This window comes from Pelophylax lessonae, assembly GCF_965119305.1.
Source record: "Pelophylax lessonae genome assembly, chromosome: 1".
NCBI lineage: Eukaryota > Metazoa > Chordata > Amphibia > Anura > Ranidae > Pelophylax > Pelophylax lessonae.
In genome coordinates, this window is record NC_138768.1 from 540316840 (window position 1) to 540344215 (window position 27376).

Sequence of the window (27376 nt, forward strand, 5' to 3'; positions counted from 1 at the left end):
TTTAATTTTTACAAGTGCAGTACAGAGAACTTTTTCTCAGTCTTGGATATTGTTTGTACAAATCAGAAGAAAATGTAAAGTAATTGTTAATAACCACTTCCAGACCACCCACTGTATGTATACATCATTACTTTGACAGTAAATACTGGGGTTTTTGCAGCAGCTAGCTGCCATAACCCCATACTTTTATTATACAGTAGGCAAATCTGCATCCAATAAAAGTGGTCCTGGTGGCAGATTTGCCACGGGATCACTTTTATAGGCAGCGGGCCGATCAAAATTATTCAATCCCCTGGAGCAATGGGCAGGAAGTCGAGTGAGGGCAAGATTGCCCCCACTCGACTCTTTGCCCTTGGAAGACTGGAGTGAAGTCTGACTTCACTTTCTTCTAATGGCCTTAAAGTCCTTTTTTTAGTGTAAATGTGAGATCTGAGGTCTTCTTTACCCCAGATTTTGCAATAATGATGCCCTGTCCTGCTTATTTTTATTACAAGTGATGTTTATATTCCTTGTAAAAGGAATAAAAGGGATTAAAAATAAATAAATAAAGAGACAGTGTAAATACAAAAGAAAAGAAAAAAGAAATAAATAAGGAAAAAAAAATGTAAAGCACCTGTCCTCCCGAGCTTGCGCGTAGAAGCGAATGCATATGTAAATTGCGCCCACATATGTACACAATGTTCAAGCCACACATGTGAGGTACCACCATGATCGTTAGAGCAAGAGCAATACATTTCAACAAGGTACAATCAGGCCAGCTGCCCAGGCCCACTTACAAAACTATAACAGGGGTCTGTTAACTTCGGATGATGCCACCAGCTTGTGCCAACTCAATAAGCACTACCCTCACTAAAGATGGCCACAGGGGCCAATCAGCGTACAATCAGACAGCTGTTCCCCTGATGATGGCAGGAAGTTGTAGAGGAACATAGGAAGTTCCTCACACCCTCCTTCCTCTTCTGTATCACGGTAAGCCTAGTGCCACCTACAGAAGGGAATAAAGGCTGCACCTGCCTACAAGTCTCCCTCTCCCAAGCTCCTCCCACCATTTAAAGGGATGTCCCATGTCTCCACTTTACCCCTAAGGGGAACTGACCCTAACAGGGAACTTTCCACCTGCCCTCTTAATGATGCCATACTCTTGTAGCAAGCCAAAGAACCACGTGACTCATCCTTAAAATGCATACATTTCCATGGCACAACTAAACAGTATAAAAACAGTTTCACAACACATTACATACATTGAACACCTGGAACATATTAATTAAAAAGCATTGACAGATTTTCTATAATCAGACGCGATTGGTACTACCTGCAACATTGGCCCTCTTGCCACTATCTGTATTCACATTTTCTGCCACCACTTACAGGGTTTCGAGACAAGTGGATGCAAAGGAAGACTCTTCAGCTCAGGCTTCACAAGGCACATAACAGCAAAATTATAAAGTTTCAGAAGAATTTGTCCTGGCCCATTCTTACTCAGTACTGTTATTTCCATTAGTTGAAACCATCTCCCCGCACTAGGATCTGATGTGTGCCTATTTACAAGGACATATGTGGTATTGTCTTGCAATCAATATCCTACCCCCTTATATTCATCAACTCTACTGGTTTCAGTCTGGCCATATTTTATGGTTATGTGGCTATACAAAATCCTGTAAGGGACACTCCCTTCAATGAATCCACACACAATGCTGTCAGCATTTTACAAGATGCAAATATGGCAACCATGAGGAGAGAGAGGAGGGACAATTTTTTATAACAAGATCTGTAATATTCTTATATTTTATTTGTCTTCAGGAAATGGCTGTCAGTAAATAGGCAGAAGAAAATGGCATATATGAAGACATACTGTATAATCCAGGCACAGATGTGGAATATGTTAATGGCAAAATTGGAAATCTGAGTACAGTTTTTAAAAAGAACACAAGAAAACTGAGTTTTCCAAAAATCTGGAAGGGAAGCAGAAGACATCTATACTACAAGAATATGTTATTAAGGTATTCTGAAATTTGTTTTTGATCAGGATAAACAAAGGCTCAACTGTCCACACGTTTTAGTTGCCCGCACCTACAAACAATTCAAACATCTAGATCAGTGGTTCTTAACCTTGTTGGAGGTACTGAACCCCACCAGTTTCATATGCGCATTCACCGAACCCTTCTTAATTATAAAAATAAAATATGATTTTTTCAAATTCAAAACATAGGTATATATTTAGGTATATATATATATATATATATATATATATATATATATATATATATATATATATATATATATATATATATATATATATTTATATTTATATTTATAGCCTTTTCATCGAATCTGGCTCTCCTCACCTTGAATTCAGCGAGCGTTGTGTTCTTGTATTTTCCATCTCCATGCAGCTTAAGGAAGTAGTTTTGCCGGTGCTAGACTAGAATTGCTCAACTTGGCATTGCAAATCATGCAGTTAGGACGCTGACTCCCATCACGCTCTGTTATACATGTGAATCCATATTGTACATATTCGTCCGACCACTTTATTTTTTTGCTCGACATAGTTAGTATGAAGGGATTAATATTAAGAAAGAAATCACATGACGTACCATCACGACAGTTACAATTCGACTACTGGGCGCGCCAAATTCCCTGCAGCACAGATAGGCCAGGCGATGTTGCGTGATCACCTGCAGCTAATGAGCGGGGCGTGTCATCACAAATCATTTGAGTCAGGTGTGTGTCTTGACCTCCGCCGAACCCATGAGACTGATTCGCCGAACCCCTGAGGTTCGATCAAACCCAGGTTAAGAACCACTGATCTAGATCTACTGTGAGGCACTGCACCTACTGAACTTCGTTTAACTCCTGTTCATGCAGTATTTACTGAGCGTTTGCAGCATAATAATGCAAAAAGGTACAGTGAATTGACAGTTTCAGGATCGCATGTGGTATCTAGGGAAAATATGTCTGGACACCTACATACTAAATGTGATCTGACTTTGTGAATGGAGCCAAAAATCCCAAAATGTATTTTCTACAGCCTTTCTTGCTCTACTTAAGCACTAGTTGAATGTCCTTTTCTCTATAGTTAGAGATATCTGAGGGTGAAGTTTAACGGCTTACGGACCACCCGCCGCAGAAATACTGTGGCAGGCTGGCCCTCCCGCGCGAACTGCCGTAGGTATACGTCGGTTGCGCGCCTGCAGCTAGGGAGCAAGCGTGCGCCGCCGGCAGTGTGCTCCCACCCCCTCTCGGCAGCGGGGAAGCCAATGCACAGGGCAGGCGGCTCCGGTTGCCATCTGCCACCCGCAATCGCTCCCCTTTGAGAGAGAAGAATGGTCAGCTATTGTAAACACAGCTGACCGTTCTTTTCTCTGGAATGATCACAGAGTGCCTGTGATCCTTCTATATAGGATCACAGGTCTCTGTGATCATTTCACAAGCAACGCCCCCATATAGTTAGAATCACATCCCTAGGTTCACGTTTAACCCCTTGATCACCCACAGTGTTAACCCCTTCCCTGCCAGTGTCATTATTACAGTAACAGTGCATATTTTTAGCACTGATTACTGTAGTAATGTCACTGGTCCCCCCAAAAGTGTCAAAAATGTCAGTTAGGGGTTCCGATCTGTCCACCGCAATGTCACAGTCCCGCTAAAAATTGCAGATCGCCGCTATCACTAGTTAAAAAAAAAAAAGAAAGCATAAAAATGACATAAATCTTTCCCGTAGTTAGTAGACGCGATAACTTTTGCGCAAACCAATCGAAAAGCTTATTGTGATTTTTTTTTTTTACCAGAAAATATGTAGCAGAAAACAAATTGGCCTAAAATGTTAAAACATTTTGATTTTTAATTTTTTTTTGTGAATGTTATATAGCAGAAAGTGAAAAATATTGTTTTTTTTTTTTTTTCCAGAATTGTTGCTATTTTTTTGTTTATAGCGCAAAAAAAAAAAAAATCGCAGAGGTGACCAATACCACCAAAAGAAAGCTCATCACCAAAAGAAAGGACATCAATTTTATTTGGGTACAGTGTTGCACGACTTCGCAATTATCCATTAAAATAACGCAGTGCCGACTTTCAAAAATTGGCCTGGTCATTAAGGGGGCAAATCCTTCCAGTCCAGGAGTGGTTAATTAAATCTTTACCTAAAGAAAAAGCTTCATTATGAACAAAAAGAACATGGGATGTGTCTTCAATGTTTGGCCAGCCTAATGATTTAGTGTTTAGTCTCTGAGGAAAAGCTCATTAAAAACATCTCTATCTATAACTCTCCAATTGGTACTCACATTAACAATAAGGAGTTCATATTTTACATTGACAAATGCCAGTTACCCTAAAAAAACTTTTAGTTAAAAAAAAATTATAAACCACTGTTCACGACTGAGGTAGTTGGGGGTATAAGGAGGAAGTGATGTCAGCTTGGGGGCAGACCACCGGACATCTCCTCCAGCCCTGTGAGCACCTCCAGTGGCCATGGTTTACTATCATCGGCAGCACGGGGACACTGCATATATGGATTTGACTAGATATTTACTTTGTGAGTTGGTATAACATTTTATTAAACTGCCTATTGCTGCACTACATGGCACTTCTCTTTCTTTATTGGGTTCACACAGACAGGAGCGATGGGGAAAATCACATGCGATTCAGACAGGAATCGCACTGCATTCCTGTTTGAATGGCATGTAATTCTTTGCAGTGCAATTTGCGCCCATTCATTTTGTATGAATGCAAATTGCACCGCAAAGTATCTGTTTCGGTATCGAGAGCATTTTTTTACGAGTACAAGTACTTGTGAAAATACTCGATATCGGTGCATCCCTACTGGTAACTTTTGGCCAAGGGGGCAGGCAAGCACAATCACATATTCCTTTGATGTTAGGGACAGATTTCTGTGGACCAAAAAAAGTGTGTCATAGTGCTGCATCGATTGGTGTATATTGGAAAAGGTGAGTGTTCCTTGAGAACATGAATAATCATGAGACACCTTTTCACATCTTACAGCATCAGCTTCCCTTGTGGCTCTTGGCATTCAGTCTCATGACATCTCAGAACCACAGAGGAAGTTGATGCTGGAAGACTTCCCTCTGCCACACATTGTAATCTTTGGCCTAGATACATAGCAGATTTATAATGGCCACCATATATTTCTCAACTGACTTAGGCAATTTTTACTCCCACTGACCACTGAAATAGGGACAGTTTTTTTTACCCCCACTGACCACTGGTGCAGGGGCATTTATTTCTCCCACTGAGATAAATGCATTTTTTACTTACACTAACCACTGATTCCAGGGCATTTTTTTTTTACTCCCACTGACTGCTAACGGGTGGACATATTTAACTCACACTTATGCTAAGGCATTTTTGGACTCCCACTAACCATTGTCAAAAGGGTCGTTTTTTTACTCCTCCTGACCACTAACACAGGGACATATTTTACTCCAACTGACTCAGGGGCCTTTATGACTCCCACTGACCACAGATGCAAGGATATTTTCTCCTCCCATTGACCACTAATGCAGCAACATTTTTTACTCCCACTGACCTCAAATGCAGGGGCATTTTATTGCTACATGAAAGCAACCTCCTGCTCTCAAATATACTGCTCAGAGGTCAGCAGGTTTCCACTGTTCCAATTCCAGAATAGGTAGCACCTCCATGCTTTGCTGTCCTTTTAGGACTGAGGATGTCCCATTATGTACATCACTGGAAAAACAATCGAAAGAGGGCGTACCAGTCTAGCGCATTACCTTTATACTGTACAGTATGTCATTTATTAATTCATAAAAGCAAATATTTTACTAAAAAACAAATGAGTTATCAAGCACATCAGTATGTACAAAGTTACAAATGCCAAAACATAGGCATAGGCCTCCAACATAGGCTCTGCTGAAGAGGGTTACTCCTTGAAACGCGTCAACCACATTGGACCTAGAAAGGCTTCTTCCAATGTTGACCAACAAGTGCTGAAAATTTGTCATTTGTGACTTTGTACATACTGATGCACTTGATAACTCATTTGTTTGTGAGTATATTTGCTTTTATTAATTAATAAATGATGTACTGTATAAAGATAATGCACTAGGCTGGTGCACCTTCTTGCCATTGTTTTCTAGTGCATTTAATACTCTCGTTGACCACCAATGTAGGGTCAGAGGAGTATTTGTTTACCCACTGACTAAAGTCTGTCCCCCAATTCAGATTTAAATCAGAAAGGTAGAAAGGCACAAAGCTGAAAAGTATTCTGTTCCCTATAGAGTGGGTCATGCCCACAGCCGCAATTTATCTAAAATCACCCCTGCTGAGAATAATACTGGCAGTGGCTGTGCTGCTCTGGGCCTTATGCACATTGTATGCACAGTACCGTTTGTATGTATAGCATCCTGAACGTGCTAAGGAAGGCAGACATGCACTCACCCATATATACTCATTATTATTTTTATGAATAAGAGTAGAATATATAAAATACAGGGATCAATGGCCTGCCAAACCATACTTTTATACTACTACAACTAGTCTATAATTAGGCCACTGTCAGTTCTGATAACTGTCTTTGTTCTTTGTCTTTTGTAGTTGGAATTATGCTTTTTTACTGTAGATCTAAAGGATTTGTTTCAGCAGATACAATCCCTCAAATGGGCTGCATGGGATTAATAATATAATATGTAATATGTAAAAAGGCCCTGACATTCAACAGGTTTCACTTTGCAAGGCACCACATTTCTATTTTTTTCAAAGAATGAGTAATGAAGGGTAACTTAAAAGGAAAAGGTTTAGGACTTTGGATAAAGCACGTGACACATAGCTGGTAAAATGTTTAAATGCATGATGGCACATTTATTGCATTTATTGTTTTATATATATATATATATATATATATATATATATATATATATATATACATACATACATACACACACACACACACACACACACACACACACACACACACACACACACACACACACACCGAGATCATGATGGCAAAATATCATTATAATTCATATATATATACACACAGATGTCATGAATAGCACATTGTAGTATAAAGTATAATAGATGTGAGCTAGCTTGTGATCAATATCATAAAATATATATTAAAAGAACTAATGATTGCAGAAGGTTCATAGTAATCTACAATGCAAACGCATTATTATAATGCATCTGAAAAAGCTTGACGCATGCGTTTCGTGGAATTCACTCCACTTCTTCAGGAGCGGATGCAAGGTGCGTATTTGCAAAAAACATATAGTTACCAATGTAGTTTGAGGGTTAACTGAAAAAGGTGGAAGAACGCATGTACCCGGTACTCCTTTCCCTATGGGGAAGATATCTGAACCCCCCTTATTTTCAAAGGGAACTTCTAAATTCTGATAACCTAGTACCCTCCGCTAACCTCCACATCCCTTTTGGGAGACAGAATGTGGTGATGAGGCCCTTGTCCCCTCAACATGGGATAGGGAGACCTTGCCAGGGAAGGATGTTCTGTCCCTCCCTTGCAAAGTACCCTCCCACTGTTGAAAGGCACGTGGCTTGGAAAGGCAAATGAAGGGTGCATGCATGCTCGCTGTCTTCCCTTTTTCTGGCCTCCCAGGCTGCAGGTCTGGATAAGAGTTTGGTATGAATCTGAGAAGTAATTTAACATTTAAAATTGCATTTTTAAAGGGCCAGTATAGTCATAGGCCCACTATCCAGGCAATCAGCCCAGGGAAGGGAGGTTAGTAAGAGTGCAGCACTTCCCTCCTTTACCACACCAGGCGACATTCCTTTTAACTTTGGGAAAGTACCTTGCAAGTTGTTGCAGCCAAGTGTATAACACATTGCAAGGCACTTTATCTCTGTGTTGAGGAGACAAGGAACTTATCCCAGCATTAAAACCCCAAGAGGATGTAAAGGGTTGGCAGGAGGGGACTAATCAGAATCTGGAAGCCCCTTTTTAATAAGGGGTCCCCCACGTATCCGCACCCTCCATTGGAGTGAGAACGGGGCACACAAATACTACTAATTATTATTATTTTTGTTATTCAGGGTTTATATACACATTACAGTCATAATGCAATTCAATACAAACACTCGTTAGAGCTTACAGTCTAATTAGTCACAACAGACAAAATGACAACACTTGGAAGAGAGGATAATATTTTCTTCTATGCTTACTGTCCACCTAACAGTTTTCATTATTGGAGCTTGAAAGGGCAAAATTAATCATTTTAGTTTGGCATACATGTTATGTGCAATTTGTCTTCATAGTACTTTATTGTCCTTGAATGCTTTGTTGTTCTTAATTAATTATACAATAGTTTTTTACAACTTGCACTTCGTTAGCTAAGAAAAAATACCTTTTAGAACTAATAGCTGTAAAAAAGAAGACATCTAAAAGGACAAAGTTGACAAAAATCCTCCTTCATGGACAGTACTACTTTAGTCTTTGGGGTGTTTTTATTTTTGTCAGCATGTGAAGTACCACAGGTGTAATTTCAAAATACAAACCCGATTCCAAAAAAGTTGGGACACTACAAATTGTGAATAAAAACAGAATGCAATGATGTGGAAGTTTCAAATTTCAATATTTTATTCAGAATACAACATAGATGACATATCAAATGTTTAAACTGAGAAAATGTATCATTTTAAGGGAAAAATACGTTGATTTTAAATTTCATGGCATCTACACATCTCAAAAAAGTTGGGACAAGGCCATGTTTACCACTGTGTGGCATCCCCTCTTCTTTTTATAACAGTCTGCAAACGTCTGGGAACTGCGGAGACAAGTTGCTCAATTTTAGGAATAGGAATTTTGTCCCATTCTTATCTAATACAGGCTTCTAGTTGCTCAACTGTCTTAGTACTTCTTTGTTGCATCTTCCTCTTTATGATGCGCCAAATGTTTTCTATGAGTGAAAGATCTGGACTGCTGACTGGCCATTTAAGTACCCGGATCCTTCTTCTATGCAGCCACGATGTTGTAATTGATGCAGTATGTGGTCTGGCATTGTCATGTTGGAAAATGTAAGGTCTTCCCTGAAAGAGACGACGTCTGGATGGGAGCATATGTGTTTCTAGAACTTGAATATACCTTTCAGCATTGATGGTGCCTTTCCAGATGTGTAAGCTGCCCATGCCACACACACTCATGCAATCCCATACCATCAGAGATGCAGTCTTCTGAATTGAGCGCTGATAACAACTTGGGTTGATATGGCTTCTTTTTTGGCCTATCAAGTTTTAGACGGCAACGGCGAATGGCACGGTGGATTGTGTTCACCGACAATGTTTTCTGGGAGTATTCCTGAGCCCATGTTGTGATTTCCATTACAGTAGCATTCCTGTATGTGATGCAGTGCTGTCTAAGGGCCCGAAGATCATGGGCATCCAGTATGGTTTTCTGGCCTTGACCCTTACGCACAGAGATTGTTCCAGATTCTCTGAATCTTTGGATGATATTATGTACTGTAGATGATAATAACTCCAAACTCTTTCAAATTTTTCTCTGAGAAACTCCATTCTGATATTGCTCCACTATTTTTCGCCGCAGCATTGGGGGAATTGGGGATCCTCTGCCCGTCTTGACTTCTGAGAGACACTGCCACTCTGAGAGGCTCTTTTTATACCCAATCATGTTGCCAATTGACCTAATAAGTTGCAAATTGGTCCTCCAGCTATTCCTTATATGTACATTTAACTTTTCCGGCCTCTTATTGCTACCTCACCCAACTTTTTTTGGAATGTGTAGCTCTCATGATATCCAAATTGAGCCAATATTTGGCATGACATTTCAAAATGTATCACTTTCAACATTTAGTATGTTATCTATATTATATTGTGAATAAAATATAAGATTATGAGATTTGTAAAATAATCCATTCCTTTTTTACTCGCAATTTGTAGTGTCCCAACTTTTTTGGATTTGGGTTTGTAGAAAAAACTGTAAGTGGATTACAGCTCCTGAAAAGTCCTGTGCAATTTTCAATATTCACAGAGCCAAAACATACTCAGGACAATGCACAGTCCTACCCATCCCCGTGTTACAGTGCCAAGGCATATAGCACTGCACAACTGGAAGCTTGGGCAATTGTTGCATTATAATCTTCATATCCCAAAAGCTTTTGATAAGCTCTGGTAGTGGAGCAAGTAAAGCAAATGCAGTTCATCAAATTACTAAACAGTAACCAAGCAATGTTTTATTAGATAGAATATTGGTTTAAATGTCCTAAATGATGCATCTATTTGGTAGGAAAGGGAATAATGCTTTATTTGCTAGGGTGATTCCATCATGTCTACATTCAAACTAGTTAAAGTGAACATGTGCTCCACTTTAAACAAAATTCTTGACAAATTTGTTTTATTACATTTTAACAATTTATACCAGAAAATTCAGATGCAACAATAAAAAAGTAACATCATAAAGTATGGGTATAGAGATAGCCACAAGATACAAAGTAATATAATGTATGTTATACCGTTCAAAAATAGGTATAGTGCATAAGAAAATATGTTCTTAAAAATAGTTGGGAAGGGTCGAAACCCAATATGAGTCGAAACACGTATTTTAAGCAAGAGACTATCAATCTTTAAAAGTCATGTATTGTATAAACGTGGAAAATGCTGTGGAGAAACTGACTAAGATATGGGGCTTATTAAAGCTCAAAAAATATAATGTTACAGATGTAGAAAGCAGAAGTACAAATGTTGCTACCTGAACCGCGAGGGAGAAATAAAAGGAGGGGAAAAGGAGGGAGTATGAGAGAGCAAAGGCATAAAGAAAAGAAAATGAGAGAATAAGGCATAAAGAAAGACAAGAGGATAAAAGTAAAAAAACAATGGAAAGGAGGAAAAAAAAAAGAAGTAAGGAGGATAAGAAAATGAATAAGAATAAGATTAAAAATAAAAATAAGAATAATCCCTGGGGGTAATGTGCGACATCAAGCACCTTGTATACATATAAGAAGCACAAATGTTAAAATATGTTATTATGTTATCAAGGTATCAATAAGGATTCATCAAAGTTGGAAAGTAAATAGTGTGTAACCCAAGGGTGCCAAATTTTCTCAAAATTACAAATTTTGTCATGGATGATAGCTTAAATTTTAGCATGGATCAAAGCTTGGTTAACCCTGTGTTTAGCTTCAGCCAATACCAGTGTCAGGGATTTACAGGCTTTGGCAATGGTCAGTTTCGGGTCGTAGTCATTTGCAGAAGGAGTTTAAAGTTGGATCGGGTGAGGTTAGCCAGTCTTAAATTTAGAAGTGCTATGGAGGGATCAGGAGGGATGGGCTCCTAAAACTGTGTAGAACATTGTACGCAAAATTCTAGTTAAAATTCTACCTAGTAAAAATACTACAAAAATACTACATTGCAATTTTGCAGCCAGAAAGCCTCCTCTGTGCCCCTCTCTGATTTTATTTCACTTTGTTACTGGGCCTTAGTCTCCTTTTCATCATGGCTAAGCTCTCCCTACTGCCATCCTTCTGCCCTTCCTAGCCACTATCACTTCTTTTTAAAGCAGCAATATGGCAGAAATATGGCCCAACCATGACCATACTGCTGCTCAAAGAATCAAAAAATCTAAAGCACAGTAGTGTCTTTTATAAATGTGCTTAAAACTCTGCTGGCTTTTGGAATCCAAAGCTAGAGAAGTACTATTCAAAGTAAAATATAAACAATGGGGGGGGGGGGGTGTACATATGCTGCAGCTGCAATGCTTTGCTTCATGGCTGCGGCAGGAGTTTTATACCTTGAGCATTAGCGGGCACTACTGCCCACTGACCACGACCCATTCATGTGAATAGGGACACTCTGCAAAGTACTGCTTCTTCAAATCGTACCACACCAAACCACATAATACTGCAGTGCCATGTGGTTTGATGGCTGCAAACATGCTGCCATTATCAAATTATGGCACCTGCATGCGTTTCACAAGGGCAGCATGATTGCATGCAATGCGGGAAATGCACACGGAACACACCTTTCCTGCATGGAGGGATCACTATGGTACATGGAAGGCAGGAAGGATCACTATGGTACATGGAAGAAAGAATCACTGTGGTACATGGAATGCAGAAAGAAAGGATCACTATGGTACATGGAAGGCAGTAAGAAAGGCTCACTATGGTAGATGGAAGGAAGTAAGGAAGAATCGATCACTATGGTACATGGAAGGCAGCAAGGATCACTATGGTACATGGAAGGCAGCAAGGATCACTATGGTACATGGAAGAAAGAAAGGGATGAACACTGGTACATGGAAGGCAGGAAAGGTCACTAAATAAAGAATCAGTGTGGAACATTGAAGGAAGGAATAAAAGGTCACTATGGTACATGAAAGGCAGGAAGGATCACTACTGCACATGGAAGACAGGAAGGTTGGATCACTACAGCGCATGGAAGGCAGGAAAGATCACTATGGTATATGGAAGAAAGGAAGGAGGGATCACTATGGTATTTGGGAGGGAGAAAGGATCACTATGGTACATGGAAGAAAGGAAGGAAGGATCACCATGGTACATGGAAGGGAGGAAGGATCATTATGGTACATGGAAGGGAGGAAGAATCATTATGGTACTGTATATGGATGGCAGGAGGGATCACTATGGCACATGGAAGACAGGAAGGATGGATCGCTATGGCACATGGAAGGCAGGAACACTATGGCACATGGAAGGCAGGAAGAATGGATCACTATGGCACATGGAAGGCAGGAAGGATGGATCACTACGGCACATGGAAGACAGGAAGGATGGATCACTACAGCACATGAAAACAGGAAAGATGGATCACTACTGCACATGGAAGACAGGAAGGAAGGATCACTACAGTGCATGGAAGGCAAGAATGATGGATCACTACAGTGCATGGGAGGCAAGAAAGATGGATCACTGTGGCACATGTAAGGCAGGAAGGATGGATCAGTACAGTGCAAGGAAGGCAGGAAGGTTGGATCAGTACAGTGCATGGAAGGCAGGAAGGATGGATCACTACGGCGCATGGAAGGCAGGAAGGATGGAGCCCTTACGGGGCATGAAAGGCAGGATGGATGGATCAGTACAGTGCGTGGAAGGCAGGAAGGATAGATCACTACGACGCATGGAAGGCAGGAAGGAAATGGGCCCAAAGTGTCAATATTTTGTGTGGCCACCCTTTTTTCCAGCACTGCCTTAACCCTCTCGTGCAGGGAGTTCACCAGAGCTTCAAAGGTTGCCACTGAAGTCCTCTTCCACTCCTCCATGATGACATCATGGAGCTGGTGGATTTTAGAGACCTTGAGCTCTTCTGCCTTCTGTTTAAGGATGCCCCACAAATGCTCAATAGGGTTTAGGTCTGAAGACATGCTTGGCCAGTCCATCACCTTTACCCTCAGCTTCTTTAGCAAGGCAGTGGTCGTCTTGGAGATGTGTTTGGGGTTGTTATCATGTTGGAATACTGCCCTGAGGCCCAGTCTCTGAAGGGAGGAGACCATGCTCTGCTTCAGTATGTCACAGTACATGTTGGCATTCATGGTTCCTTTAATGAACTGTAGCTCCCCAGTGCTGGCAGCATTAATGCAGCCCTAGACCATAACACTCCCACCACCATACTTGACCATAGGCAAGATACACTTGTCTTTGTACTCCTCACCTGGTTGCCGCCACACACACGCCTGACACCATCTGAACCAAATAAGTTTATCTTGGTCTCATCAGACCATCATGGTTCCAGTAATCCATGTCCTTAGTTTGCTTGTCTTCAGCAACTGTTTGCGGGCTTTCTTGTGCATCATCTTTAGAAGAGGATTCCTTCTGGAACGACAGCTATGCAGACCAATAGGGATGGGCCGAACACACCCCATGTTCGGTTCGCACCAGAACACCACGAATGGGGAAAAAGTTTGTTCGAACATTCGAACTTCGTTAAAGTCTATGGGACTCGAACGTGAAAAATCAAATGTCCCCTTAATGAGCCTGTAAAGTGGTGCATCTGTATGAGGTATGTAGCCTGCTGCAGCAATACTGACATTTCTAAAGGAAAAAATGTTATTTAAACCAGCTAGCAGCTGTAATGTATTGTCGGCTCCCAGCAATACAGATAAAAAAATGGAAAAAGATACCATCCCTTCGGGTCTGGTATGGATTTGGATCTGGTATGCCAAAATTATTTAAAAAAAAGCAGGGAACAGGAACGGGCCCTGCTGTAAAAAATTAGATACAAGATATTCAAATCGCATGTATTTGCCATACAGGTGCAGAAAAATTGGGCCTTGGTTGTTGTTGGTGCCTGAACACCGCAACCCCTCGAAGTTACTCTTGCTGGGCGCAGGAATGGGCCCTGCTGTTAAAAATTTGGTACAAAATTTAGATCACATGTAATTGGGCCTTGGGGGTTGGTGGTGCCCTAAACCAAAAACATTGTTGGAAGCTAGCATAATCAAGATCCAGGAATAGGATAGGCAGAATAGGCAGTCTTCAAGGGATGTCCGAACCCCAGAATATTCAATCAGTTACATCAGCATCAGGGGCTCGATAGCTGCTGTTTATCCAGGACTGATTAATTTTGATAAATGTCTGCTGGTCAACAGAGTCTGTGGACAGATGCACTCTTTTATCCATCAGTAAACCTCCAGCAGCACTGAATGTCCATTTGGAAAGCACACTAGAAGCAGGACAGGCCAGTGGCTCGACTCCATATTGAGCAAGTTATGGCCAGTGGTCCATCCTCAAGACCCAGTAACCCAGTGGATGTTCAGTTGGAAAGGTCTCCAAGTCTGCTCTTGCCCCTAGATAATCCCGCACCATATGATGGAGACGCTGCTGATGGTTGCTTAAACCTGGTGTATACAAATTTTCTTCAAGGCATCCTCAAGATGTTTCATCCTCTGCTCCCTCTGTGAAGGCAGGATGAGCTCTGCAACTTTACCCATGTAAAGTGGATCAAGAAGGGTTGTCAACCAGTAATAATCCCTCTCCTTGATACCACAAATCCTCTGGTTCTTTCACAGGCTTCTCAGAATCAAGGACCCCATGCAGCGTAAGTTTGAGGAGGCATTCGATTCTGTGTCCTCGGGGTCACTAAGGATGACATTGTCAGGAGCAACCTCTCCCCAGCCACACACAACTCCTGGGGTTTCTGGGGGAATGACAACCATCCATTGAAGACTGTTATATTTTATCCTCTACATCCATGCTGCCACAATCCTCCTCCTCCTTTTGCTCCTGTGTGTTATGTGGCCCCGCAGGAATGATATCTGCATAAAGGGGGCCTTGTGAGGAAAAGAAGACCTCCTCTTCCTCCGGCTGTTCTGTCTCAAGTGCCCTGTCCATGATTCCACAAAGCGCGTGCTCCAGCAGGAAGTCTAGAGGGATAGTGTCACTGATGCTCACCGTCCATGTGGCCTCCTCAAATGGTGACAGGACTGTGCATGCATCCTTTATCAGCAGTCACTGACGTGGTAAAAAGAAGCCAAGCTACCCTGAGCCTGTCATTGTGCCATACTCACACAAGCACTCACTGATGGCCCTCTGCTGCAAGTGCAGCCGCTGCAGCATTGCCAATGTTGAGTTCCACCTGGTGGGCATGTCACAAATGAGGCGGTTGGTGGGCAGGTTGAATTCCCGTTGAATGTCAGATAGCCGAGCACTGGCATTTTATGACCGCCAGAAATTGCCACAGACTTTTCTGGCCTGCCTCAAAAGATCTTGTAAGCCCGGGTACCTGTTCAAGGAAACATTGCACCACCAGATTCAGGACATGTGCCAAGCATGGAACATGTGTCAAGTGTCTCTGTCGGAGGGCAGAGAGAAGGTTGGTGCCATTGTTGCATACAACCATTCTTGGCTCAACCTGCCTATGCAGAGCTGACAGAATCTCTGGCCAGTGTGGCTCCTGTCCCCTAGACAGACCAACTGAAGCACTGCATAGCATCTTTAGCCTGACTGCTTGTGTAGCCCCTTGAGAGCTAAGGGGAGCACTGCTGGTTCAGAGGACATTGCAGCAGAAGAAGACATAGAGGAAGAAGAAGAGGAGGGTGTGGAGTAAACAGATGTGGAAAATCAGCACCAGCTTTTTGGAGGCATGGTGACAGAACAAGCTCCAGCACCGAACCCTGTCTTGCATCCTTCCCAGCTGCCTGCAGAGTTACCCAGTGAGCTGTGAAAGAAATATAACGTCCCTGTCCATGCCTGCTGGACCAAGAGTCAGCAGTAATGTGAACCTTCCTGCTGACTGCTCTGTCCAACAAGTCCAAAACACTACCTTCCACATGATGGTAGAGAGCTGGAATGTCTTTTTGGAACCTGCCACTGTGGTACAGCACATTCCGCAAATTCACAAAAGGAGGGCAGAGTCTACCAGATGAAATGGCAGAGTTTGTAGTTCTAACAATTTAGCCAAGCTAGCATTTAGATGCTGAGCATGTGGATGGCTCGGACAGTATTTTTTTTTTACGGTTCAGCAACTGGGGTAGGGAAATTTGCCTGCTGGTCAAATCAACAGGTGGTGTACTGCTAGAATATTGGGTGCAAGTATCTGTGGCACTAATTGCTATACCATCATCCCTCTCAGTGAAGGGTTTTGAGAAGACATGAGGTATAGTAGGGGTAGGGATCTCAGATGAAGAGCAAGGTTAAGTATGCTTTTTTTATGATGTTGGTCTTTCAGGTGCTGTTGCCAATGGACTGCATGGAAGGTCATCATATGTCTCGTCAAGTATGTGGTGCCCAAGCGGCTGGTGTTCTGGCCATGCTTGATCCGCTTAATGCGGAGTTCTGGGCAAAACAAATTTTTAAGCTAAAAATACCCCCCGGGACGGTCAGGGCTAATGCATTTAAGCAACGATAGCCTCTGAACTGTCAACTGTCCCCTGTTTCACTTACCTGTAAGAAGAAATACTTACCTTGGAAATTTCTTGTCCAGCACTGCCATCTCATGTGTGGGCAGCTGAAGCCGGAGCGTCCCTCTTCGTGTCCTCTTCGGTGACGTCGGAGTCCCAGAATTCCCTGCTCATCACTTTATCCCTGAACAGCTTCTGCGCATGCCCAGAAGCTGTTCAGCAGGGAATGACGCGCCTGCACCGGAAGTGACGAGTGACACCGGTGCAGGCGCATTGACTCCTGGGATTGATTACGCTCATCTCCCAGGAGTCAATTCAAGGAAGAAGAGACGTTGTGGGCCGTGTCCACAAAGGGAGGAAGAGGAAGAAAGGTAAGTATATTTTCATTAAAAACAAGGTAAGTGAAACAAAAAAAAATGTAATTATCTAATTCTTTTTCAGGTGTTTTAAAGCTAGCTGACAGTGCAAACTTCATTTTTAGTGTAGAACTCCGCTTTAAGACAGAGATTGCAAACAGCAACGTTCTGCTGCACATGTGTTGAAAAAAGTCCACACCAATGAACTTTTGGAAGTCAGTGGGGAGTTAGCAGCGCCCTGCACCTGTGGAGCTCTGTGATGACATGCAATAGGGTGGCTGCCCTTAAGGCGGCCCCTAGAGCACATCCTGCCTCTTTGGAGTTGTTCCACCTCCACTCCTCCTCCTCTTCTCTTTCCTCCTCTATTCTCTCAGGCACCCAAGTACAGTCAGTGACCTCATCATCCCCTCCCTCCTCATCACTAGAACAAACTTGGCAGTATGCTGCAGCTGTGGCAACATGACTGCTAGTTTCTTGTCCGTCATTGTCCCCCCCTCTCTCTAGGCTCACGTTATTCCCTTCCTCAACCTGGGAACCAACATCGAAGCATTCAAATTGCTGCGCATCCTCCAGCATCATGTAACTGACACCATGACCAAATAAATCAGGTGACTACTTCGTGCATGATGGTGAGGTTATGGAAGGAGTAGCTGTAGACAAAGAGCCTGTGGAACAGGCTGCTTTGGCAGCTGCGGTGGAAGGAAAACTAGTATGGGCCTGTGTGATAGAGGATAAGGACGATGAGGATGGCTTTGTTATCCACTCCACCAACTCTTCTGTATGTTGTGGCTCAATAACACAGCCAGCACCAGAAAAAAAGGACAAGCGTGCCCCGCCTGCAGAGGATGCTCCATGTCTGTGGCCACCACATTTCACTGTGGACACAGAGGCTGCTTGCCCTCTTTTAGTGGTCTGTGAGTGTCTGCCTCTCCTTGTTGGCCTTTTGCAAATGATGTGGGTTTTGGGGGAGTTTTATAACTGTTTATTATAGAATGTGGGATGGAAATATGATGCTTGGTCGCAATAAATATGTGCTTGGTGCACTATAAACTGTTTTATTATTGTGTTTTATTTTTTGGGGGGATTTTTATAACTTTTTAGTGTAGAGTGTGGAAAGGGAATATGGTGCTTGGGTGCAATACTTTTGTGCTTGGTGCACTATAAACCGTTTTATTATATTTTTTTATTAATTAAAAAAAAAATGAATAAAGCCAAAAAAAAGAGAAAACCCCTGCTGAGGCAGAAGGAATAGCGTCTGAGATGCACAAGGGGGTACAGCAATTATTCCCCTAATATTATTCGTGCTGTTTCGCCACAAAAAAAAAGCACCCACTTCTGGAGCAGAAGGAATAGTGCCTGAGATGCACAAGGGGGGCAGCAATTATGCCCTTATTATTATTAGTGCTGCTGCGCAAAAAAAAAAAAATTGCTGCTGATGCAGAAGGACGCACTAGCGCCTGCAACAAAGAAGGGGGAGAACTAATATTGCAGCAACAGAACCTGATGCTGCTAAAAGAAAAAAAAAACACACACACATATATACAATGCCTTGCGAAAGTATTCGGCCCCCTTGAACTTTGCGACCTTTTGCCACATTTCAGGCTTCAAACATAAAGATATAAAACTGTAATTTTTTGTGAAGAATCAACAACAAGTGGGACACAATCATGAAGTGGAATGACATTTATTGGATATTTCAAACTTTGTTAACAAATAAAAAACTGAAAAATTGGGCGTGCAAAATTATTCAGCCCCTTTACTTTCAGGGCAGCAAACTCTCTCCAGAAGTTTAGTGAGGATCTCTGAATGATCCAATGTTGACCTAAATGACTAATGATGATAAATAGAATCCACCTGTGTGTAATCAAGTCTCCGTATAAATGCACCTGCACTGTGATAGTCTCAGAGGTCCGTTTGAAGCGCAGAGAGCATCATGAAGAACAAGGAACACACCAGGCAGGTCCGAGATACTGTTGTGGAGAAGTTTAAAGCCGGATTTGGATACAAAAAGATTTCCCAAGCTTTAAACATCCCAAGGAGCTTTGTGCAAGCGATAATATTGAAATGGAAGGAGTATCAGACCATTGCAAATCTACGAAGACTTGGCCGTCCCTCTAAACTTTCAGCTCATACAAGGAGAAGACTGATCAGAGATGCAGCCAAGAGGCCCATGATCGCTCTGGATGAACTGCTGAGATATACAGCTGAGGGGGGAGACTCTGTCCATAGGACAACAATCAGTCGTATATCTGCACAAATCTGGCCTTTATGGAAAAGGGGCAAGAATAAAGCCATTTCTTAAAGATATTCATAAAAAGTGTCGTTTAAAGTTTGCCACAAGCCACCTGGGAGACACACCAAACATGTGGAAGAAAGTGCTCTGGTCAGATGAAACCAAAATCAAACTTTTTGGCAACAATGCAAAACGTTATGTTTGGCGTAAAAGCAACAGCTCATCACCCTGAACACACCATCCCCACTGTCAAACATGGTGGTGGCAGCACTATGGTTTGGACCTGCTTTTCTTCAGCAGGGACAGGGAAGATTGTTAAAATTGATGGGAAGATGGATGGAGCCAAATACAGGACCATTCTGGAAGAAAACCTGATGGAGTCTGCAAAAGACCTGAGACTGGGACGGAGATTTGTCTTCCAACAAGACAATGATCCAAAACATAAAGCAAAATCTACAATGGAATGGTTCACAAATAAACATATCCAGGTGTTAGAATGACCAAGTCAAAGTCCAGACCTGAATCCAATCGAGAATCTGTGGAAAGAACTGAAAACTGCTGTTCACAAACGCTCTCCATCCAACCTCACTGAGCTCGAGCTGTTTTGCAAGGAGGAATTGGCAAAACTGATAGAGACATACCCCAAGCGACTTACAGCTGTAATCGCAGCAAAAGGTGTTGCTACAAAGTATTAACTTAAGGGGGCTGAATAATTTTGCATGCCCAATTTTTCAATTTTTTATTTGTTAAAACAGTTTGAAATATCCAATAAATTTCGTTCCACTTCATGATTGTGTCCCACTTGTTATTGATTCTTCACAAAAAATTACAGTTTTATATCTTTATGTTTGAAGCCTGAAATGTGGCAAAAGGTCAAAAAGTTCAAGGGGGGTGAATACTTTCGCAAGGCACTGTGTATATATATATATATATATATATATATATATATATATATATATATATATATATCTCTCAAATAAAAAGGGGATCAGTGGGGTGACACATTTGTGTTGTATACAATGCACTTCAGTGGCCCCACTACAATCACAGCACAGCACTGAACTGACTGCAGTACACTGTGTAACATAAGAATCAGCCCTACACTACACTGCAATGGCTGATATATACACTGCAACGGCTGGTATATACAGTATGTATATATACTGCACTATCTGATATATCCTGCAAAAGCTGCTAAATATATATACTGCACTATCTGATATATCCTGTAATAGCTGATATATGTATATATACTGCTCTCTCCACTATATCCTGCAATAGCTGATATATGTATATATACTGCACTATCTGATATATCCTGTAATAGCTGATAAATATATATAAACTGCACTATATGATATATCCTGCAATAGTTGATATATGTATATACTGTATATAGTGCACTGATATATCCTGCAATAGCTGATATATATATATATATATATATATATATATATATATATATATATATATGTATATATATATATATATATATATATATATATTACACTGGCTGATCTATTAATATATAAAACCCACAATCCACTAACTACCTGCCTAATCTCACTCCTATCTCATCCTCTAACGCACTACACACAACTGCCGTGTAAGCAGCCTTATATTATATAGTGTGGGGCGTGGACTTAGCCTTTGAGCCATGTTTAGCTAAAGGCACCCTGCCTTTGGCCAATCATGCCTCTGACAGGACATTGTGCTGTGATTGGCCAAAGCATATTGGTCAAGGTGCATGCTTTGGCCAATCACAAGCACTTAATGCACTGCAATTGCGCAGTTCATTATGGCGGGCAAATTTCCCACGAACGGCCACGTTTGTTCATGTGTTCAACGAACGCACGAACACCCGATGTTCGAGTCGAACTTACGTTCAACTCGAACTCAAAGCTCATCCCTACAGACCAATTTGATGCAGTGTGCGGTGTTTGGTCTGAGCACTGACAGGCTGACCTCCCACCCCTTCAACCTCTGCATCAATGCTGGCAGCACTGATACGTCGATTTCCCAAAGACAACTTCTGGATATAACGTTGAGCACGTGCACTCAACCTCTTTGGTCAACCATGGCAACGTCAAACGTATGACGAAACACGTTGGGTGGGACCAGATGTGACGTCACTATGCTCCCTAGCCGGCTCGTACACATTAGGAACACTGCAGCTCGTCTTTTTTTTTTGTGTGGAGAGATATACATAGGCGTATTACTGTTATTGTGATTCTTACAACTTTATTCACATCACCTACCTGTAATGAAGTAAGTCCCAAGTTGTCCAGGCAGTTGGCTCCTGGAGAAATCTTCTCTGCAGAGATGCCTGTACTCTTGTCTGTGAACGTCCGGCTCTGCAATGGTTGACTACATTGGGTCTTCAGGCGGTCCAATGGGGACATTCCACTCCTTTTGGGAATTTTTTTTTTTTTATATGATTACACTGCTTGTAACACCTTCTGCAAAAGGAGGTCAGTCGCAGGATGGATTCTCTTCCCTACTACCCTATAAATTATGTTACAAGCAGTGTAATCAATGAATTTTTTTTAATGGAGCTAGGAGGCCCATCTGTACTGCTGTTCTACCTGAAGTCCCAAAGCTGTTAACCACTGCAGTGCTGGAGAAAGGAAGAGGACATTCATACAGTGAATCCTCATACAAATGTATAGTGCCGAGAAAGATAGATGGTGTGTCTGACCAGATCTAAACGATTTCTGAGTGTACTGAGCAGAGTGGTCAAACCTTGGTGCCTGTGCAGTCACTGAGTAGAAGTAAAATGTAAATGGTTAGAACAATAACTATTTGACTAAAAGTATTTTTCTGTGACTTCAATTTGGCATTAAACACTTTCTACTTACTCGGTTTTTCATATCCCAGCTGAATAGCATTCACAAGAGAGCTCTTGAAAAGCCACTATATAAAACCAGGCACGCTGAGAAAACGGGCTGTTAGTGGAAACACTGTCATGCATACTTATAGAATTTAATGATTACAATTAGCAGCAGCCAATTCATCTAAGCACATTTTATATCAGATTAGAGCTTTGATTCCAAACAGCCACTGTCTCTTTCATGGAAGTTATTGAACTAAGGACTGGAAATCAGCAGCTCTCCACTTTCAGGTAAAAGTAAAAACTTTAATTATTTCTTGGATATGCTCTTTAACCACTTCTGGACCAGAAGGTTTTACCCCCTTAACCACTTCTGGACCAGAAGGTTTTACCCCCTTAACCACTTCTGGACCAGAAGGTTTTACCTCCTTAACCACTTCTGGACCAGAAGGTTTTACCTCCTTAACCACTTCTGGACTAGAAGGTTTTACCCCCTTAACCACTTCTGGACCGGAAAGGTTTTACCCCCTTAACCACTTCTGGACCCCCTTAATGACCAGGCCATTTTTTGCTATACGGCACTGCATTACTTTAACAGACAATTGTGCAGTCATGCGACGCTATAACCAAATAAAATTGATGTCCTTTCTTTCCCCCACAAATAGAGCTTTCTTTTGGTGGTATTTGATCACCTCTGTGATTTTAATTTATGCGCTATAAACAAAAAGAGTGACAATTCTAAAAAAGAACAAAACAATATTTTTTACTTTCTGCTATAAAACATTCTCAATAAAAAAAAAATAATAATAATTTTAAAAATCTAATTTTTTCATCATTTTAGGCCAATATGTATTCTGCTACATACTTTTGGTAAAATAAACCCCAATAAGTGCAAAAGTTATCGTGTCTACAAACTAAGGGTCAGATTTATGGCATTTTTATTTTTTTTACTAGTAATGGCGGCGATCAGCGATTTTTAGCAGGACTGCGACAATGCAGCAGACAGATCGGACACCTAACTGACATTTTGTACACTTTTGGGGGGACCAGTGACATTACTACAGTTATCAGTGCTAAAAATGTGTACTGTTACTGTACTAATGATACTGGCAGGGAAGAGGATAACACCAGGGGCGATCGAAGGGTTAAATGTATCCCTAGGGGATGCTTTCTAACTGTGTGGGGGATGGGCTTGCTGGATGAACACATAGACCTGTGTTCTTAAACAGGAGGAACACAGAATCCCTGTGTTGATTGCTGACAGAACAGCGGTCTGTCGTGTTTACATCAGGCAGACCAGCGTTCGGTATCCACTGGGAGCAATCGCGGGTGCCTGGCAGACATTGCAACCGCCGGACCCGCTGACTGGCTCCCCCTGTGGCAAATCGGCCAATACAGGTATGTCGTTTCGTGGGACAGAGCCGACCTGCCGCAGTATAAGTACAGCGGCTGGTCAGCAAGCGGGACTTTAGTCAGAAAATAAAATCCTGCTAGATGACTTCAGGCTGGCCCTTTTTGCAGGTATAGCTCTGTAAAACATTAAAAATACAATAAGTGCCTATACTGCTTACCACTTTAAAATCAGGTAAATTCTGACACTTTTTGTTTACATTTAAAAATCAGTCATTTTTGCTAGGAAAATTACGTAGAATCAAACATTACACATAAACATTTTCAAACACTTTTTTTTGGAAAAAATACACTTTAATGAATTTGAATGCCCAAAAACACAATATAATACCCCATAGTTTGGTAAAAAATAAAATATGATGTTACACCAAGTAAATAGATACCTAACATTTCATGCTTTAAAATTGCGCACGCTAGTGGAATGGCAATCAACTAGAGTAATTGAAAATTGCTCCTTTTGCCCTTGAAATCTTTTAATCAAACTCGGACCAGTTTGATACAAAGCTATTACAAGCTGGCCCTGTAACATAGGCATGTGCACAGAGTGTGCCAAATGTGCCTGGGCACACCCTATCACCCCATGTGGCGCAGATTCCCCCTGTTCTACTGACACTGTCAATGTTTTTGACGTGTTTTAATACATTTTAAAATGTTTGTTTACATTTATTTCTAAAAGTGTGTGTGTCTATATATGGCTTTTTTTGGAGCGTCCATTTCTGCTGGCTGCTTGGGGGGGGGGGGCTATTGTTGAGGGTGCAAAGGGTTTTTATATTGCTCATCCAGTGACTACAGTTATTCCAGGACTTCCCTTCCCATTGTATTCCTGCTGGTCCTACTTATTGGAGCACCGTCCCTGCCAAGCCCCCGTGCACAGATTCACAGCTCAGGTGGCTTTCTTACCTGGTCACTTTGGACTGTGGATATCTGCAAGGGTGAGCATACATCTCTGCATTACAGACTCCAACAAAGGTAAGCCCCATGACATAATGAACTGACCATATGGAGTCCGCAGAGATGTACAAGCAGCTCACCCAGCAGGTATCCAGCCTGGCCCAGACTGTGGCTGAATTGCAGCAAGAAGTGCTGATACTTAAAGGCACAGTATGCCCAGCCCTGGAACCTGCACATCCAGAACCCTATGTCCTGTTACCTGACAGATTTGATGGTTCCCGTTCCTCATTTACAACCTTCCGGATGGATTGTGAACTCCTGTTTGTCCTTAAGCCCAGGACCTATTACAGTGACTTTATCAAGGTTCGTACCGCTATTAACCTGCTTTCCGGAAGGATGAAGACATGGGCATACCAAATGCTGCAGGAGAAAAGTCCTATCTTGGACAATTGGGAGTCATTTATAACTGCTATGGACTCTCAGTGTCTTACATCCCAGAAAGCTACTTCCAAGCCTGCTCCAGGTTTCCGCAGACCCCAGGTACCTAGAGAAAAAGGAAACCCTTATGAATATAATGACTCTTCTTGGTTACAGTACAAGCCTGCCTTTACCAGCCGCCCTTGTCACCCTGACACTACTCCTTGATCCTCCAGAGGTTAAAGAGGAGCCCATGGAGATCGGCGCCATGTGCACCAGGCTGTCTTCCAAAGAAAGAGACCGTAGGAGAAACAGTGGCCTTTGTTTCTATTGTGGAGAGAGGGGACATTTTTTCACATTTTGCCCAACTCGTCCATCCAGGCCTAAGGCTCTCCCAGTGGATACCATGCAGACCCATCCTGTCTTCCCAGAAACACAGCCTGGAAACTGCCAAGGTTGCTGCCAACCCTGTCCCCGTTCTGTGTCTGAAAAGGGCACCCAGACTATGGCAATCGTTGAAACCAATACCCCTGTGGAAGTCCCTCCTCCAGCCCTGTTAATGTCTGTACCTCTTTCCAAAGAAACTCCTGTTCTTGCAAGCACCTTCATTACTTCCTGCCTTGACAATGAAGTTCTTTCACCTGACTGCACATATGCTTCTAATGGCACTGTGGTACGTAAGGAGGCTCTGAAGTTGTTTGAGGAAGTATTAAAAGCTGCAAATGCCTATCCTGTAAAAGACCTCTGCAAAGAACCTGTTCCTGTCCAGAGGGTGTCTTTAAAGGGGGGGTACTGTCACAGTTCTTGCCGTGTATTACAGACAGCCAGGCGTGGCTGCCGTTTAGTACCTGACATGGGATTCAAACCTGTGTACTTTAACAATCTGTCCTGTTATCCTACCCCTGAGGCACACTTCAGCTCATATGGATCCAGTCCTGTTAATCTGCTATTGCCTGCAGCACTAGGGGACTGGACTTCACCTGAGTATACTCCTGTCTCTCATTGTCCACCTGAAGCTAATTGCTAAATTAAGCAAGCTATAAAACACTGCCTCTCGCTTAGAGCAGTGTCAGTTCATTGCTGATCTTTGTTCCTGTGTTGCTGATCTTTGTTCCTGTGTTGCTGATCTTTGTTCCTGTGTTGCTGATCTTTGTTCCAGATTGTTCCTGTTTGTCAGACTTTGTTCCTGTGTTCCTATTTCCTGAGTGTGTGTTCCAGACTGACTCCGGCTTCAATCCTTAGCTTGCTCCATGTTGTTCCTGCGACCTTATCTTCCTCTCATCTCCTGATCCTTATCCGGACTCATATCATCCAGTGACTACAGTTATTCCTGGACTTCCCTTCCCATTGTATTCCTGCCAGTCCTACTTATTGGAGCACCGTCCCTGCCAAGCCCCCGTGCACAGATTCACAGCTCAGGTGACTTTCTTACCTGGTCACCTTGGTCACTGTGGATATCTGCAAGAGTGAGCGTATATCTCTGCATTACAGACTCCAACAAAGGTAAGCCCCGTGACAACACGTATGTGTGTTTTAGCTTTGGGTGCACACTCTAATAGGCCGCGTACACCTACCATAGAGATGATTGGGGACATTCCAGTCGGGAATGGGCACCCTAGTGGGACGGGAGTGTTGAGAGCGTTAGGAGTGGAGAGATGACCCCTCCTGCCAGTTGCAAAAGCGACCCAATGGCTAATTAGCCGCTCACAACTCTTTTGCTAACTAGACCATCGCCCACCACAGTTGCAGGCATCAACCCAGTATAACTTTCCACACTGGCAATGTAAATATACGTATTGCAGTTCAGCAATAGTTAAAATCCAATTATGCTCTGTACATTATCAGTTGATCGCTATTGTTAGCCACTGTGCCGAAATTGTAGAAGCCAATCTGCTGACAGCCTAAAAAATTACTGCTGTTCAGGAGCTCTTGGCTTCAGCAAAATGGCAGCCTCCAGCAAAAAGAAACAGGAACAATGCTAGAAACAATTTACAGCACACATTCATTTTGGTAGCTTAATTATTAATGTAGAATGTATGTTCCTTGCTTAAGAACATTACTTTTATCAAGTATTTATGGGTAAGGTTCTGCTTTAACTTTCCGCGTTTACTCTTTTTTTTTTTTTTATGTTGCAATAACTAACTGATAAAAGAACAGTTTAATAATGTAACACTATTCTAAGTATTAAAAGGTTAGAATGCATTTGTATTAACCTCTGCTTAAAGGTTAGTCACTTGAATAGTTATAAAAATATATTCACATAGTTAAAGAGCTTTTAGGCGCTTACAATGATAACATACTCCAGTGAATTTTACATTTTATACAATAAACCACACATAACAAATAGTTGGTAATGATCAGTGGAATATTTTAATTGGGTAGGTGCAGTTAGAACAGTAATAACAGATAATTATCATCCTTCTTGAATTATTTCAAATACT